Genomic DNA, 17,052 nt, shown 5'->3' on the forward strand with positions numbered 1-17,052 from the left:
TGTTAGAGCCCCTTTAGGACATTTTATGGTATTTTCTACAAGCACAGGACTGTGGCTGTTTAGCATGGTTTCTGTTATTCCTTTCTTGGCACCATGTAAGATAACTAGCACATCTGATAGGACACTGGTAAGACAATACAGACAGCACGGAAATAGAATGGCTTTTCTTCAACTGTTTATATGACAAGAAAGGCTGTTTTAGACTATACATGTCCTTAGAAGAATATGTCAAAATAAGGGCACGGAGAGGAACAGATGATTTCAACGATGTTCTATGTACAAACAACATAGTACATTGTTGCATCGTTATATAAATATCAAAAATTCCAGTATACTAATTCCTTTATGGGGGAGGAAGTGTTCTAAATTCATTTACCTCTTACACCACTCTCCTACATAGCCCACTAGACACAGCTTTTTGGCATCCTGAAGATAGCATTCTGAAGGGAAAACAGTACATTCCTTGGGGAGGTCAGTAGATGGCAGTATGTCTGAATTTAGTATTGTATTAGGGGAAAGCTTTTTAGCATTTTCCAAGAAAATGAAGGTTTGAAAGCTGTAGGGCAGCATGGGGCCTGGTGCATGGGCCAGGAGACTTGATTTTTATTTCTGGCTTTACTCCTGAATAAATTTATTTGAATAAATGGAGACCAGCCACTTAACTTTTGTGTTCCTTACTTTCCTGAACTTGAAATTAGAGAAAATACTCTGCCTCTTCGCATCTCCCTCACAAGGACACTGAGTTTAATCAGACTTCAGAATCATTTCCGTTCTTTGAAGAAAGACTCTTTATGAAATTGCTATGCTGTTTATAATGTGGGTGGCAAAAATCATCTGGGCTGTTCATCTGGGACTTGAAGTAAATAAACACAGAGGCAATTGGCAAGAAGGGTCTTCTGTATTTCAGTGCCATAAACGTTGGCATATTTTGGTTTTAAGTTGAAGCACTGGATCTCAGGATGCAAAATAACTCCTGTTACTTGGAATTAAAATAACTTCCTCAATGCCATTGAACTTGACAATTATGGAATGAAGCCAAAGGCCGCTGGCAACTTCCCAATTTAAATGCAACTGCTCACTGCAAGTACGGGTTCAGTCAGATACAATAATATTCATTTGTGGCTGCTATTGAACATGAGAATTTTCACTTTGGCATTTTACTCCAATGGCATTTTACTCCATTTTACACACTACGATAAATGTGAAATAAAATTATAAATTTGAAATAGCATTGAATGATTGAATGATGATTCTTTCTCCCACTGTGACCTGGCTGTGCATGTGGGTACCACTTTCATTTGAAGTTAGAATCCTCAACCAGAACATATCTGCAGGCGCACGGCACCAAAATGGGTCATGATAAGATCATGTTGGGGCAAAACAAACCATGGCATCTGACCTTCCCACCTGGCTCCAGCCATGTTCACAGATAAACTTCTCTGTAGGAGACGTGCTACTTTGAAGCTGACACGTGGATCAAAAAGGGATAAGATCAGTAATGCTTTTTTGGACAGGTGGGTTCTGATAAGGAGGGGTAGAGTGTGCCTAATTCAGACTCCTATCATATCCAGTCTTCCTGGAAGCAAGAAATTATATTGTGTGGGATAACCAGAAACCAACCCGCCATACAAAAAATAAAATCATAAAACTAAATGGCTGTCATGACTTGAATACATACCACACCATCATTTCTAGCCAGCAGCCATTTAATATATAGACACATATTTGAAGTGAATTCTTGCTATATAATCAGTCAGAAAAGCTATGCTAATACCAGAATCCACTGTCAAAATGTTAGCAAACAACTAGGCTTTTTGGAAATCTCTTGTGCAATAAGCATAGATCCAAGACAAGTGATTTTTGCTGTGTGTTATCTTATTTGTCAGACATGCCTTTCTAGTTGGATGGTGAATGGTTTGTTGGTTTGAATGTTAGGAGGTTAAAATTTTAATTTAAATATGCATAAGCATTAAAATATGTTCAAGAGAATGTCACATCAACCTCAACCTCAAAGTACCAATTATGTTGTTTGGGTTCTGCATTTGACTCTGTTCTGACTAAACTGATATCTCCAGCTCAGAACTTCTAAAAATGTTTAGATCTCTGTTTCATAATACATTCTATTTAAAGAAGAAACATTAAGAAGAACTGAATTGTAGGAACATTATTTCATAGTTTCAAGGACATAAAAGTCAAAGCATACTTCTTGCAGCTAATGAACAATTATAAAGATGTATAAGCCAGCACATTATCTATTAGCATTAAGATAGGAGAAATATACTTGGACAATTCTGTAACCGCTCGACAGGATGGATTCAAAAAAAAGAAATTTTTAAGGTTGGAGTTTAATTAGAAACACTAATTTTTAAGTTGGATGAGAACATGGAACTGTGTTTTTAATCCTTAGTCAAAGAGTTTCATCTTTCCCTGAAGCCACTTATTGAAGAAAATAAACGATGCAGCAGAAACAACGGGAATAACTATCAACTAGCCTTTTATGCATATTTATATAGAGAACTTGAGAAAAAACTGGACTGTAGCACAGTCAATTTAAATAAGATAAAACTTTACTTATCTATCAGGTATTCAACCAGAATTCTCTATTAAGAATCCCATTATAGATTAACAGTAAAATGCTAATTGATGTTTGTTGATGAGCCTCAAGCACTTTCTCATTCGGAAAAAATTGAATTAGAAGTTAAAGTATGCACAATACGTTTTTAATGTTATGTACATTTTATTGTATTTTATATTTTTGAATATTGGTGGTTCATAGCCAATTTCTGGCAATCCTATGAGTCTTCTCATTCATAAGTTGTAAGACTCCTTTTCAGATCATTATTTTTTAATAATTTACTATATTAAAATAATTTTAAACTTTGGTACAATGATGTTTAGAGATGGTTGCTCTGACAAGCTATGAATCAGTTAGTAGTTACCTAAAGGCATGGGATATAAGAATGTGTTTCTGCATGTTAGCTGTACACATCCATAAAATAAATCTGAAATAAAAGTGGTAAAAATAAGATGACATAGGAAACCGAGGAACTGAAAGGCCATTGGGAGACCCATGGAAATGGAAATTGGCTTTCTGAACCAGAGAGGAAAAGTAATAAAATGAAGGAAAAAAACAAGGTGACAACAGGCATCAAAAAGCATTGCATTTAATTTCTCTCAGTTACATGGATGATGATTCCTCAATCATCCTGATTTTGTAAAATGGATAGGGAGTTGATAAAAATAGACTGATTTCTACAAACTGAAGTGATTTCAAAAATTGGGAAGTGGAAGGTCACAGAATATACAAATGAAGAATTACAACTAGTTGACAAAAAGATGATGGTATCTATTAGTCAGGATTCTTTCTGCTTTAATAATTGACCATTCAGCTTAAACTGGATTAATAAACCTGGAGTATTGTGGAGAGTAATGGAAAGAAATAGTTCCGTTTAATTAGAAACTAGAATGCTAATGATTAGAATTCTCTTTTACACTGCTCCCTTGGGTAGCTCAGCTCTCAGAGTGGTGCCTCCCATGAATATAAAATGGCGGCAGCAGCAGCCCTCACATTCTCCTACCACTCATTGCAGAGAGAGTATTGTTGTCTAGCACACCTAACAATTGTTCTGAGGAATGCACTTATGGGATTCGATTAAATTGCTGGCCAATGCCTAAAGCTATCCTGATGGCCAGGAAAATATAATATGCCTATTGGCTGAAGACTGGGTTCATCCATTAATTTGTGAACTCCTTCCATAAATAAATCAATATGTTGAAACCCTTCCTTGGCCTCAGTCACTATGGCCAAGGGAATGAGCTGTGCCAATAAAACCCTAGGCAATCCACCAAAATTGCATAACCAATAATGGGAAAGTGATAGTTTCCCAAAAGCAGATGAGACACTATTATTTGAAGGAAGGAAAATAGATGCTGAGGAGCAAGCAACTGCAGGAGAATTCATAGCTGCTTTCCTGATTCAATACTTGCATAGAGTGGGTAAGCTTCAAGGAGGCTGAACATAGAGAGTGCATTTCAATATTTGCAATCTTGGCTCAGGAAAAGAGGATATATAAGTGATTGCCAACAAGGTGAACTAGTTTTATAAATCAAGGTCGCACCAACATTTTTGATTCTGTTCACCGTCAATGCACTCATTTATTTATTCTGTGTCATTTGTGGTTCATTAAGCCTCCATATGTAATTGTGAGGCAGTCCCATGTTTCAGGTATATCCACACATGTTCACTTATATCTGGAGAACTTCTACTCCTCCTTTAAGAGCTGAGCAAGTGTCACTTTTTCTATGAAGACTGAGCTGAACTGCCTTCATGTCAGTCACAAGTATGCCTTATACATACGCTGATTTGTGTACAAAAAAACAAAACAAACAGAAAACTTTAGATCTGATACCAGTAAGAAAATTGAAACACTCAAGTAAATGAAAAACCAGATGTGAATCTGGAAGCTCATCATATATATATGATATAAAGAGAGATTAAAAAACTCATCGAACACTGAAAGGGTATTTCTATCTTGTTATTATAGATTTAATTATTTGTGTGTGATTTTGCCTATGTGAGCTGTTAATTACTCATGTTCACATAGATCGTGGCATTGCTTAGGAGAGCTGGCCTACTGCTTCAAGTATGAAAAACCAGAAGAGGGTCTGTAAAAATTTCCAGAGAATAAGCAATAAGGGAAATTGTGAAACAATTTTTCTTTTCTGAGGTACTTTGCACAGTACCCCCTCTATGTATATCAATATAGATGGATAGATATAAATATAGAGATATACATGACGTGCGTATAATGTATATAATGTGTAATGTGTATACTAGATATAAATATAGAGATATACATGATGTGTGTATAGTGTGCAGTGTTTAATGGAAATGAAACTCCTCAACAAATCAGAATATGAAAACTGAAGCTGCTTAATTTCCTTTCTTCCCTAGAAATCATGTTGACTTCTTAGGATTTATTTTAAAAGTCACCTTTTGAGAATAAAGCAAAGATTTTGTGGGTTTTGGGGGGGATTGTATTTATACAATACCTGCAGTCAGAAAGGCTATATCTGCACTGGGTATAAATGACAGCTTTGTGAAGCAGTTATAACAAGCTTTGGTTCTTTAGGAACCTGGCCACCTCTACAGTATCTCCTGTCTTCTTTGGGTCCTCAAAGTGAGCTCTCACTAATGATCTGTGCATCCCCTCTGTTCGTGCTGTATGACTTTCCTCTAGATCTGCTTTTCAGTAATTCCTTCTCTTCCAGGGTAAGTTAACTCAGCTCTCAATTTGAGTTTGGGTCTCAAAATGTCTGATCATATATTACCCCCAACTCACAATGAACTTTATAAGATCTGATCTTTGTAATTGCTTTTTATTTTTCCCCCTGAAAAAAATGGTAAAATCATTTAAACTTCTCACTGTTACTGATGTTTTTTTCTCTCTATACTCTGACAAAGCAGCTTTCTTTTTTGTTGCATGTGAACCTAATCTAGCACAACGGAAACGGAAAAGAGAGCCAAATTATTAGGAACTGTTTAGAAAGTTGTTTCTAGAATAGATTTGGGAACTTCCGTCTTATCACATTTCTAGTTATTTTAGTAGGAGAAAAAGTAGGCATTAGAGGATGACAGGCAGCCTGATAGGCCCCCTCGCTGTGACAGTGATTCTCCTCGTGTGGGCAGAGTGGATGACTGATATGGGTAGAATGCCTCCAGATTGTTTGGCAACGTTAGCGTAAGCCTCCTCGTCAGCTTCTGCTCTAGTGCGTTCACATCTCCTCTATTGGCGTATTACCCCAAGTGTGAAATCCCATGTTACTGCCCTGGGTTGAAGTGCACTAGGCAATAGTACAACTGCAAATTACTGTTGGGGGCCATGGGGAGGGAAGAAAGAAATTATGTAGCGAGAAAGAAGGCAAAACAGGGTCAAAGAGTAGCATGGGCTAAATTTCAGGAAATATGGGATGATGTGACTAGAAGGGAGACCTTGATCATTCTTTATTTTTCCATACCCTCATTATCTTTTGCTAGTGCTGTTCACTGGCTTAATCACCAATTAGACAGTCATACACAAGCCAGTTGTATGAGCTCTTGATTCGTGCCATGACTGCCAACTCACCAGCTCACATCTTTATGACAATAATATTTTATGACATTGAAAACTGGCTAAAGGATGAAGAAAATTAGAAAGCACTTCTACTAGGGAACTGAAAATTATACAGGCTAGAAGGACAAGGTAAGGACTAATTCCTTTGGAGCAGGAAAGAGCAAACTAGAGTGGGAGACAGCACTTGAGAAAAGGAGATAGAACTCGACAGAGAGCAAGGTCATTAACCCAATGGGGAAGGAGGGAGAGGAAAGGAATTCACCTATATCTCAAGAGTTAGCTTGGATAAGAGTAAGAAAAGAGTGCCACTGGAATTGCAGAGCAAGCACAAGGAACATCAATATTTTCCACTGACATAAGAGTCTACAGGTGGCCCTTGAGATAAACAGAATGTCTGACATTATGGAAATTTGATGAGAATGGGTCATTACAAATATATTATTGCTGCAGCCAATTAGTTGGACAGAAAGTATGATTATAATTATATTTGTATGTTTGTATTCCTAGAGAATTGTATTTGCACCATTAGAATAGTATACAAAGCTCCTGTAAGCTATATATTACATACCTCAGGTTTGGGGGAGGTACGAGGCAGAAAAGCTCATTCCTTTTCATTCTGTGTGCAAGAGAATGACTGAAGGGGAAACTGGTGCAGCAAAATATATTTATATGCCTTCAAATAGCGTAAATCTCCTTCCCTGAAAGAGGAGAAAGGTTTCCACTTAGCAGGAGGATATTGCTGAAGCTCACACTTGGTCTCAGCCAATGGGGTCTTCCTTGGGGAGGTTGCACACCTACCAGTAGATAAGGCCTTCATTGGGAGCACATTTCATACAAATACTCTATTCTTGACCCGCTCATATGTCTTAGGACTTCCCCCTGTGCTGAGCCAGCAAGAAGAGGCTGAGGGTCCAAGACATGTTTCAAACTTCACTATCCACAGGTCCTAGAATAGGAAACAAGCGAAAGAAAGACAGGGAGAATGAGTGTTTGAAGAAGGAAGGGATGGAGAATTATTCCAACATCTGGTGCAGCAGTAAGACACTGTAACAGACAGAGTCGGGAACAGCCTTTGTTGTGAATGGTTCAAATAACAGAAAATAGAATAAATTCTGGCTCTCAAAGTGAGCTTCCCATCCGCACCGGATGTTTGTGAACATCTCAAAGGCACTATTCATTTCCTTTTGGCAGCAGCCTATGAAAAGAGGGAGAAAAAACTTTCCAAAGGCTTTTTTTCTATTGAAATCATAAAAAGTTATTTTCATAAATTGTAAAGAAGCATGTTTGTTAAATATGCCTCCTATTATTTTCAGGACCTACAATTCAAGGGGAAATACTGCAATTTCATAGTTGTAAGAGACACATTAAATACATTTTCAAACCATAAAAGGCTTAACATTGTCAGCTCTAAAAACTACCAGGTTGCTCTGGTGTCATTGAATTAGTTCACATAATTAAAATGATGTGTTGCTATTATTCACAGAGATCCAATATGACACATCTCACTTCACTATGGATTTGTGGCTCTGCTGCCTCTGAGGACAGTCTCTTTTTTACCAAGGAGTGTCTTCAATCAATGTAGTCTTTTAGTAGTCCTTATAATATTCTTCATTTCACTCTTTGTCAGAGAATGCAAATGCATGGATCAAAAGGCATATCAGGGTCTAAGGATAGATTAAGTCTATGAATAATGTTATCCCAAGATGATTTTATTCCCAGAGAAAAGTTGGTGCTAAAAGTATCAAACACAAAAAATTCAGCATTGCATTATTAGGTGACTTTCCTGAGTGAATGAGATTAGTAAAATAAATCAACCAGGTTTTTCTTATACAACCAAATATTACCTACAGCTATTGAGGCAAATTCAAAGAAGTTCCTATAACCAGTATTAGCTCAGAAAGAAGAGAATTTGATACCAGTGTCCATCATGCATAAAGGAGCATAATATTTCTAAAACCCATAACACCCCGTTTTAACACATCTTATAAATTATCGCCAGATGTATCTTTCAGAAACACAGTTGTGATGCTGTCACTCATCTCACCAAAAGCCTTTAATGGATGAGTTTCAGCTAAGGGGAAATCTCTCTGGGAGACCTTGAAGTAGCCATTTTCAATCTTGCACTAAAATATCTCAAGTGGCTCAGAAAAACAGAATAGTCACAATATTGAGGATCAAGACTAATGGTCAAATGTTTGTCATATTTTAAAAGAAATTTTTACCTATTCTTAGGACAATGCAGTTGGACTGAGACAAAGATGTGGTGGCTCACCCATGTTTTACTCTAAGAGAGACAGCGGCAAACACTGGCCACCTGGAAGAAGGTAGGATGACAGTCCGTTTCTCTGTGTCTGCCCAATGACTCAGAGACCTGGGAGGACATTTAGCTCTCTCCTAGTTTATCAGAAACCTGATAAGCACAGTATTCTGGGCATAAACAGGTAGGCATGTGTAAGTGGGTAGAAAGCTCTGACTTAAGACTTCAGTGTTTTCCATTCTCTCCTTCAATCCTTGTTGAGACTTACTATACAGGAGGCAGCATAAGATGGGGGAAAAAAGACCAAGTCCTGTGCCTTGACTCTATTGCTCTCTAGCTCCATGGCCTCAGGCATCTGTGGCTCAATCTAAAATGGGAATAATAGGAGTGCTAGTACTATTTCATGGAACTGTTGAGAACTAAATGAGTTAATTTTATTATGAAGGCAATTTTTAATTCAAGAATTTTTTAGCCAGAGAGGATTTATTTATTTTATTTTTTTGTAGTGCTTTGAAGGAAGATTTTCCAAGGCCAACTTAATCTTAAAGTACTTCCCTTCACCCAACCCTATTCCAAAAGTCAGAGCAATTTAAATAACCCAAATTCTGCTATCTCAGTAGAGAGGGACAAACCGATTCCAGGCAGCTGTGGCGGGGATTTGTGCAGAGGACACGCTAAAGGAGTGTTAATATTGCTAGGTCCTGCTATCACAGACATCTATGTGGGGCAGAAGCAAATACAAACATATAGTTAGATTGATAGAAACACAGTTCATGAAGAGAGTACTTTAAAGTCGGAACCTGAGCAACTGCAGACAGAGACCAAAAATGCTTCTCTTTTATATTCACTCCAATAAAGGAAGTTATTGGGTCATAGAGGGATGTGAGCCATGGGATCCGTGTGAGGTCCAGAACCAAGAAACATTCAGCACAGTGACACCAGGAAGGGCAGGACCAGAATATTTGAGTGTACTATAAAGTGATATTAGATTATTGAGATAACATATAACCTGTAGAAGAATATAAGTTCTGTGTGAGTTATAAATGGATTACCAAAAGAAATTTGCTGTTCCAAATTATTTACCTTGTCTGGAGGCATATATTCATTTAGGAAAAGAAACTAGTTCCCACAACAGTAATCTTACAAATTAAATTTAAATCATGAATAATCTCTCCTTCATATGTTTATCTCGCTCTCTAGCTGTCTGATTTTATATTCAAAATGATAAATTAAGATTTAAGATATTCTGAAGATCACAAGATATTCATAAATCTAGTATAATCCATACTTAATTTTTAAAATTTTAAATCTTTGGTCATTAATTATGATTATTTGTAAGATTTATTTAGCAAGAGCAAAAAACTAGTTTGAAAATATTTTAATTAGCATCTTAAAGTTAATAAGCTAATAAAATTATTTCTCAAAAGTGCCACAATCATTCCAGACACGTTGACAAATCAAAACCTTCACTCTCTTGATTCTCCCCTTTCCTCTTTGTCCTATTCTTCTTAAATCTCCCACAAGTTTTCTACTCCTCCTCACTTCTTCCAATCCCCTTAAGAGTTAGTGGTCCATCCTTCACCCGCTGATCTTCTTACTCCCATGCTGTCCTTGGGAAATCTTATCTACTCTTAAATTTTTAACTATTATTTGCCTGCTTAGATTCCCAAATCCAACCTTGATCTTTCCCTAAACCTAGGACTCCGATATCCCAATGGACATGTCCACCTGGAGGTCCTATGGGTGGCTCAAACTCAACATGTCTAACAGTAAACAAGAAATGATTTTTTAGTCAGGCTTTCTCATCCTTCCCTATTTTCTAGTTCATGGAACCACTATTTAGCTTCTGAAATTCAAGCTACCTATCCTGCATTTACTCCTTATTATTTGCTAGCCCATTTATCTTGGTTTGACTCCCTTTTCATAATTCTGAATGTGCTTGTCTCCCACCCATGGCTTTTCTCCTTTTCAATTTGAATGACATTGGATTAACACACAACTCTTCTCTTGACTCTAAGATCAGTTCAGTTTTTCAAGACAACTGGCTCTCAAGATTTGGTTTTCTAAGGCTCCTTTTCAAGGAAATTAACCAAGAGATCAGTGATATGAAATATACTCTCCAAGTTTCTTCAATTCCCTTGATCACCATGGCCTTCAGCCACATCTGTTCTTTGGATCTTCAACTCAAAATCAAGCCTGGACACTAAACCTACCCTGTGTAAGAAAACTATAGAAATATGCTGATTGGATTCCTTGAAGAATAAAATTTCTCAATATAGATGGGTCTTTAAAGTACATGGTATTAATTTTACGTGTTACTCTTTCTCCATTTCCCAATAGTTATTTATAAACTTTACTTCTTAGCTCAAGCTGACTATCTCCATCTCCAGTATAACCTTGACTTTTATTTCCCGCAGAAACAAAATCTAATGCATACCAACTCTCTTGATTTCTTCTTTCTCCCTCAAAACCTATATGTTTACTCATCCTTATGTAAAGGGATGTTGTGTTCTGAGTAGAACTTTCCTATTGTCTTAAAATTGGTGTCAAGGCCCAAAGTTAAGAATAGAAATCTCTAATCACATTCTAAACTCAGAGATCCACCAACTGTTGGACTGACCATCTTCCACAGGGCTTACTGAAAGGTGCCATCAGAGAACTCATCCTACAACCATTGCCTCACAAAACCCAGCTAATAAAATAAGAAAATTGGGAATAGATATATAGGTCTTTTTATAGAGTGTGGTGTTCTTTAAAAGAAGCTACTTTCTTCACTCTCTTTCCAATAGAAAGGCCAAAAGAGTCTCCTACCCTTTCCCAAATAAAGAGAGAAAGGACACAAGGAAATCACTTGTAAAATGTGGAGTCCTGCAAATAGGGCACTAGCATTTTATTCCTAGGTAGAAAATCCATTTAACCTTTGATGTGTTGATTTGCCCTTTGATGCTAGAACAGGGAGTAAAAGTCCTGGAGAGAGAAAGCATGAAGAAAAGCATGGAGAACAAAAACATTCCCTCTACATCCTGGCTTTCAAGAGATCTAAAGATATACGCCAAACTTGCCTTTAGGTCCTAGAGTTGGAAGTCATGGAAGGAAGATGGAATTGTGGACTTGGTAATAACATGGATTGGGGCAAGTTCTGGACAAAGTAGGGCAGAACTGAACCTTGACCACAAGCCTACAAGCCAAAGGATAAGGAAGTCTTTGTCTCCTCAAAGCCTGCTCCTCAGCCTAACACCAGAGATGGAGTTCAGGGAAGAGAGAGGACGGTGCTCACGGTAAACTATACCCCACTTCGAAACTGATAGAGCTGCTAAGGATCCTTCTGTTGAGAATTAAAAAAAAGCTTTAAAAAAGAAATTAGATTGATGATTTTGAATGATCAGTTGTCAAAGTTAAAATAGAAATTTTAATAACAAATTAATTAGAGAATGCTAGAATTGAGCTAAATTTTTTAAGGGGACTACCGTCAAGCAGGAAGAGTGTAGTTGAAAACAGGGATTCAAAAAATTTTGAAGTGTCTTGTGTTTATGTGAGTGAAAATACCTTTAAAAAATTCCTATTTTTTTTAACAGAGGAAGAATTTTCTCCCTTCATTATATCCAGGCTAATTCTGACATTTGTGATCTACATCCTAATATGTACTTTCCAGACCTTGCAGCCTTTCCTAGCCAAATACCCTCAAGACTCACTTCTAAAATCAGTACAACACAACACAACACAACAGAAACAACACAGTATAATACAATACAATAAAACTATCCCTCAACTCCTCCTTCCACTCAATCTGCTATTATATTTACTATGATGTTCTTGGTAATGAAGTCAACAGATAATGCATCCATTTTCAAGACATATGGATTTCCTGGGCACATTTGTTGTATTATGAAAATCTGCTTAAAAGTCTGCTTCTATTTTGTTACTTTTCTTATTTCATTGAGATCTGGGTCTATAGGCATTTTGAACTGGTCTGATATTCTTTAGATTATCTCATCTATACCCGCAATTTCTGTGCCTCTTTTATGCTGCCATTTTCCAAATCTGCATCTGCAGTATTGACCTCTATTCCAAGCTCTACATGTATATATCTGGTTTTATATTCATCTTCTCTACTTGAAACTTGCAGAGACAACTCACATTAAATATGTCCAAAATTGAACTTATTCTCAAAACTTTCAAACCATCTCCTCCTGAGGTAAGCGTATCAGTAAATGGCAATAGCACCTATTTATTTATTTTTCTAGCTTGTTTCTTGGCATTTAATAAATGCTCAGTAAATCTTGGTTAAATGAAATTAGTAGATTAATGACTATTAATTTAAATAAATCATAAATAGCATGAGGGTCTGCAGTCATATTTTTTTAAACATTTTTCCTTAAACCCTAGTTATTTTCATTTCTTTAAACAAAGATCCAAATTGTAAATTTTAAAATATTACATAAAACAATTAAATGATCTATTTATCAGTATTTAGTATCTTTTATTTCAAATAGTAGACTTTATTTTTCCTCTTTAAATCCATGCAAATTATACTGCCTATGCCCATGATGCTCTTTACATTTTCTTCTCATTTTCAAAGTCTGTCCATCTTGTAGGATCTAATTTAAATCTCATAGGCTCTCAGGAATTCTCAAACCTTCCCTCTTTGATCACTGGCCTTTAAAATTCATATTTATTGTATTCATTATTTTACTATTAAATTTAATATTAAATTCATTATTTTACTATTTTAATATTAAGTAATATTCCCCACTATTTTATGTGGGTTTGTCATATCTTCAATTTTTAACTCTTGGTTGCAATAAACATAATTTACATATCTTTTAGGATAAATCTGAATACTCAATGGGTACTCAAAAAATGCATGGTGAAATCATGCAAATAAGATCTATCTTATTTTTCCAGAATCACTTAGTGTTGCTTCATGAACCCTTTCTTCAAGGTTGGGAAATTGCCCTTGAAGAGTTACTAGTTGTAGACCCACAAAGCCATCAGATTTCTCCAAAAATGTAACTGTCATAAGATAATGAATAATGTTGTTGGCATTCATCTGACTGACCCACTAACTCATTACTTGAGCAGAAGGAAAACAGTCACATTCTTTACTGCAACATCATCTTAAGTGCCAGAGAGCCAAAATGAGATGCAGTGAGATACATGTTTTTGCAGAGCTAACCAGCCTCAGCCTAAAAGAGGCTTACCGATAGAGAGCTCCCTCATCCAATGGAACGATTATCTGTCTAATTGAAAAGTGAATTTAAATATTTTCCTGGGGGGAAAAATGCCAGTTTGATACTCTGTTAAAAAAAATAACCAACTTTGCACATGTAAAATGAGAAAATTGTATTGCAGGTTGCAATGATTTAGCACGTGTTAAAATTATGTATCTAAAATATCTACAGGGCCAGAAAGATATATGGAAATGAGCTGTTTTCCACGTTAATGTCACAGGAAATGACAGCTAAGCTGATCTCTTTTTTACACACTTTTAATGATGTATTTCTCTCAGGGTTTGAGAGAACTTAAGATCTAGCTGCTTTCAACTCTAGGGTATAGAAGATTCAAAGGGAAATTAGTCTTAGGTTGAGATATGTTAATTTGGAAGTAACTGGTAGTTTCATTTATGGGTGCTCAATTTCCATAAGTGATGTGTAGGCAAGTAGGTAGACTTATTAAATGAGCAATGTTTTTCTCTAGCCCCCCCAAGCCTTTCCATTTTCTAACTTACCTTGATAATTGATACAACTTTTATATCTTATCCTTCTTTCTAACGATTCTCTCTGATCATACACACTAATCTGTACATGCCAAATGTAAGTTTCTTTTTCCTATAAACTCTTGTTTTTAGGTCATTTCAATTTGAGCTTTAGAAGGTGGAGACAGGAGGCCACTGAACTGGTCCCCACTGCATGTGGCCATAAGAGCAATGGCAGCCATCTGAGCAAAGCACATGAAGGGGAGACACATCCCCCCTGAATCCTGCCCAGACTGCAAAATAATAACCAAATAGTTTCTGCTATTCTAAAACACTATGTTTTAGCGTGATTTGTTACACAGCCATAGATCACTGAAACATAGGACGATAATGTAGTTGTCAAGATATTGATGTGGGGTGAATATCGTGCGAAAACATATATATGGGAATGTTGTGTGTGTAAGGATTGACAAATATATATTAACACAAGTATTGAAAAAAATATGTGATTCTATATCTGAAATTAACATTAGAGATATTTTAAACCATGTTTTGCCTATGAGAAAAACGATTACAAATGAGGTGAAGAGGCTAGCTATATGTGATCAAGTTAAATTTTGCAGTGATTGCTGCTTTCTGAATTCCTGAAAATATTACATGTGGAGGAGGATGGGAATTAAAGCTCTTTTAATGACAAATGATATAAAAGTTAATAAAGATTTAAAAGGTACAGGAGGATTCAAATACAACTGTCTATTACATCTATTATAGAGACATATGGGGGGCGGAGTCAAGATGGCGGCGTAGGCAGACTCTGAACTCACCTCCTCCCGTGGACACAGCCAATTTACAACTACTCGTGGAAAAATTACCCCTGAGACAGAACTGAAAACTGGATAAGAGGAACTCCTGCAACAAAGGACAATCCTAACTGGGGTAGAAGAGGCAGAGACTCCCTTCCGGAGAGGAAAAATGCCGCCTTCCCAAGCCGCCAGCTTCACGGCCACCGGGAGCAGCTCACAGATACACAGCCCTCCCTGGAGGCGCGGGGCCCTGAGCCGGGGAGCGCCCCCGCTGTGGGCATTTTGTGGACCCAGCACAATCGACACCAGTGGCATAATATCTGACTGTGCCTGCTACTAAAACATTGGGTAGCACACCCAGAAAACCCGGTTCACAAAGAAACTAAAACTGGCTCTTAAAGGGCCCGTGCACAAACTCACCCATTCCAGAAAGCATCCTAAAATCACCAGAAAGAAAGGTGCACAGTGCTTCGGTGACAAGAGACTCACCTAATAGGCCCTGAGTGCATCTCGGTGAGGGGTGAGACCTCTCCAGGGACTGGGACATTGGGGGCGGCCATTGGTGTGGCCTGGTGTGAGCGTGCTGACACAGACGCCATTGGAGTTTTCCCTGAGACCTGCTAGCACAGGGTCTGCTCCACCCACTAGAGCACTGATTTAATCCAGCTCAGCCAGGGCAGGCAGCCCACCCTAGAGACTGGCCCCACCCAACAACAAGCCCTCAGGCAACTTGTGGGCCTGCATAGATTGGTGACTGGATTCTCTGCAGCCTGGCAACTGAGCTGACTTGAGCGGGGCAGGGTGTGCACAAGGAGTGGGTGGAGAGTGTGGGGCGGTGGCGGAGGGTGTGGGGCTCCCGCCGTGGAGAGACTGGGTCCGCTTGGGGAGGTCCGGGCGCTCACACGGGGCAGGACTGTGTTGACTGTGTGTGTGGACCTGTGGGCAACAGGGCTTGTCAGCTGCAGAAGACTTGTGCTTCTCAAAGACCCACATAGGAGGTTTGCCCCACCTTCCAAAGCCTGAAACAATTGGGTGCTCCTGTGCCTGAGGGCAGCCCCACCCAGCTGCAATCCCCAGAGAGCTGACAAGAGACCTAATAGGCTAGAGGCTTACAACAATTGTAAGGCCCTGAGCCTAACAACCTGCCACACTGGGGGCCTACTCACTTAAAAGAAATACTGCAACACAAATGTGGTATTAGAACTTACAGCCAACTGTGCTGGGGCTCCCCACACCTGATAAAGAGACTGAAGGGCCCACAACAACTACAAGCAGCTGAGCATTACAACAGCTGGCTAGGAGCATAACTCAGCCTCCCTGGGCGCCTATAGGGAGAGCTAACAGGCCACAATAGAAGGACACACGTAGCCCACATAGGGGCCACCCCTGGAACATTGAGAACTGAGGGAAGCACACTGGAAGCCTCCTAAGGCATCACCTACATAAGGTCACCTATCCAAGAGCAGGAGACGTAGCTGACCTACCTAATACGTAGACACAAGCACAGGGAAAGAGGCAAAATGAGGAGGCAAAAGAATACATTCCAAGTAAGGGAACAGGACAAAACCCCAGAAAAGGAACTAAGTGAAACAGAAATGAGCAACCTACATGACAGAGAGTTCAAACTAAGAGTGTTAAGGATGCTCACTGATCTGGGGAGAAGAATAGATGAACTCAGTGAGAATGTCAACAAAGAAATGGAAGATATAAAAAAGAACCAATCAGAAATGAAGAATACAATACTGGAAATGAAAAACTCATTAGAGGGACTCAAAAGCAGAGTAGAGGATACAGAAGAACGGATCAGTGAGCTGGAAGAAAGACTAGAAGAAATTACCCAAGGTGAACAGGGAAAACGAAAAAGAATAAAAAAGAGGGAGGACAGACTAAGGGACCTCTGGGACAACATCAAGCGCACTAACATCCGTGTTATAGGTGTCCCGGAAGGAGAAAAGCGAGACAAGGGGGCAGAGAATCTATTTCAAGAAATAATAGATGAAAACTTCCCTAACCTAAGGAAGGAAACAGACATCCAGGTACAGGAGGCACAGAGAGCCCCAAACAAGATAAACCCAAAGAGGCCCACACCAAGACACATCATAATCAAAATGTCCAGAATTAAAGATAAAGAGAGAATCCTAAAAGCCGCAAGAGAATGTCAAGTTACATACAAAGGAAACCCCA

At 38.3% G+C, this 17,052-nt stretch overlaps 1 long non-coding RNA gene across 1 annotated transcript in view; it reads right to left on the minus strand.

Annotated features, from left to right (window-relative positions):
* LOC147916677 (uncharacterized) overlaps positions 1-15,579 on the minus strand; it is a 39,575-nt gene extending 23,996 nt beyond the window's left edge. The window contains exon 1 of the long non-coding RNA XR_015552800.1: positions 15,358-15,579. This is a non-coding gene — a long non-coding RNA (uncharacterized LOC147916677). The remainder of the gene's footprint in view (positions 1-15,357) is intronic.
* Positions 15,580-17,052: the final 1,473 nt, after the last annotated feature.

The sequence above is a fragment of the Ceratotherium simum genome, chromosome 7, assembly GCF_057802395.1.
Source record: "Ceratotherium simum simum isolate JZ-2026a chromosome 7, ASM5780239v1, whole genome shotgun sequence".
Taxonomy (NCBI): Eukaryota; Metazoa; Chordata; class Mammalia; order Perissodactyla; family Rhinocerotidae; genus Ceratotherium; species Ceratotherium simum.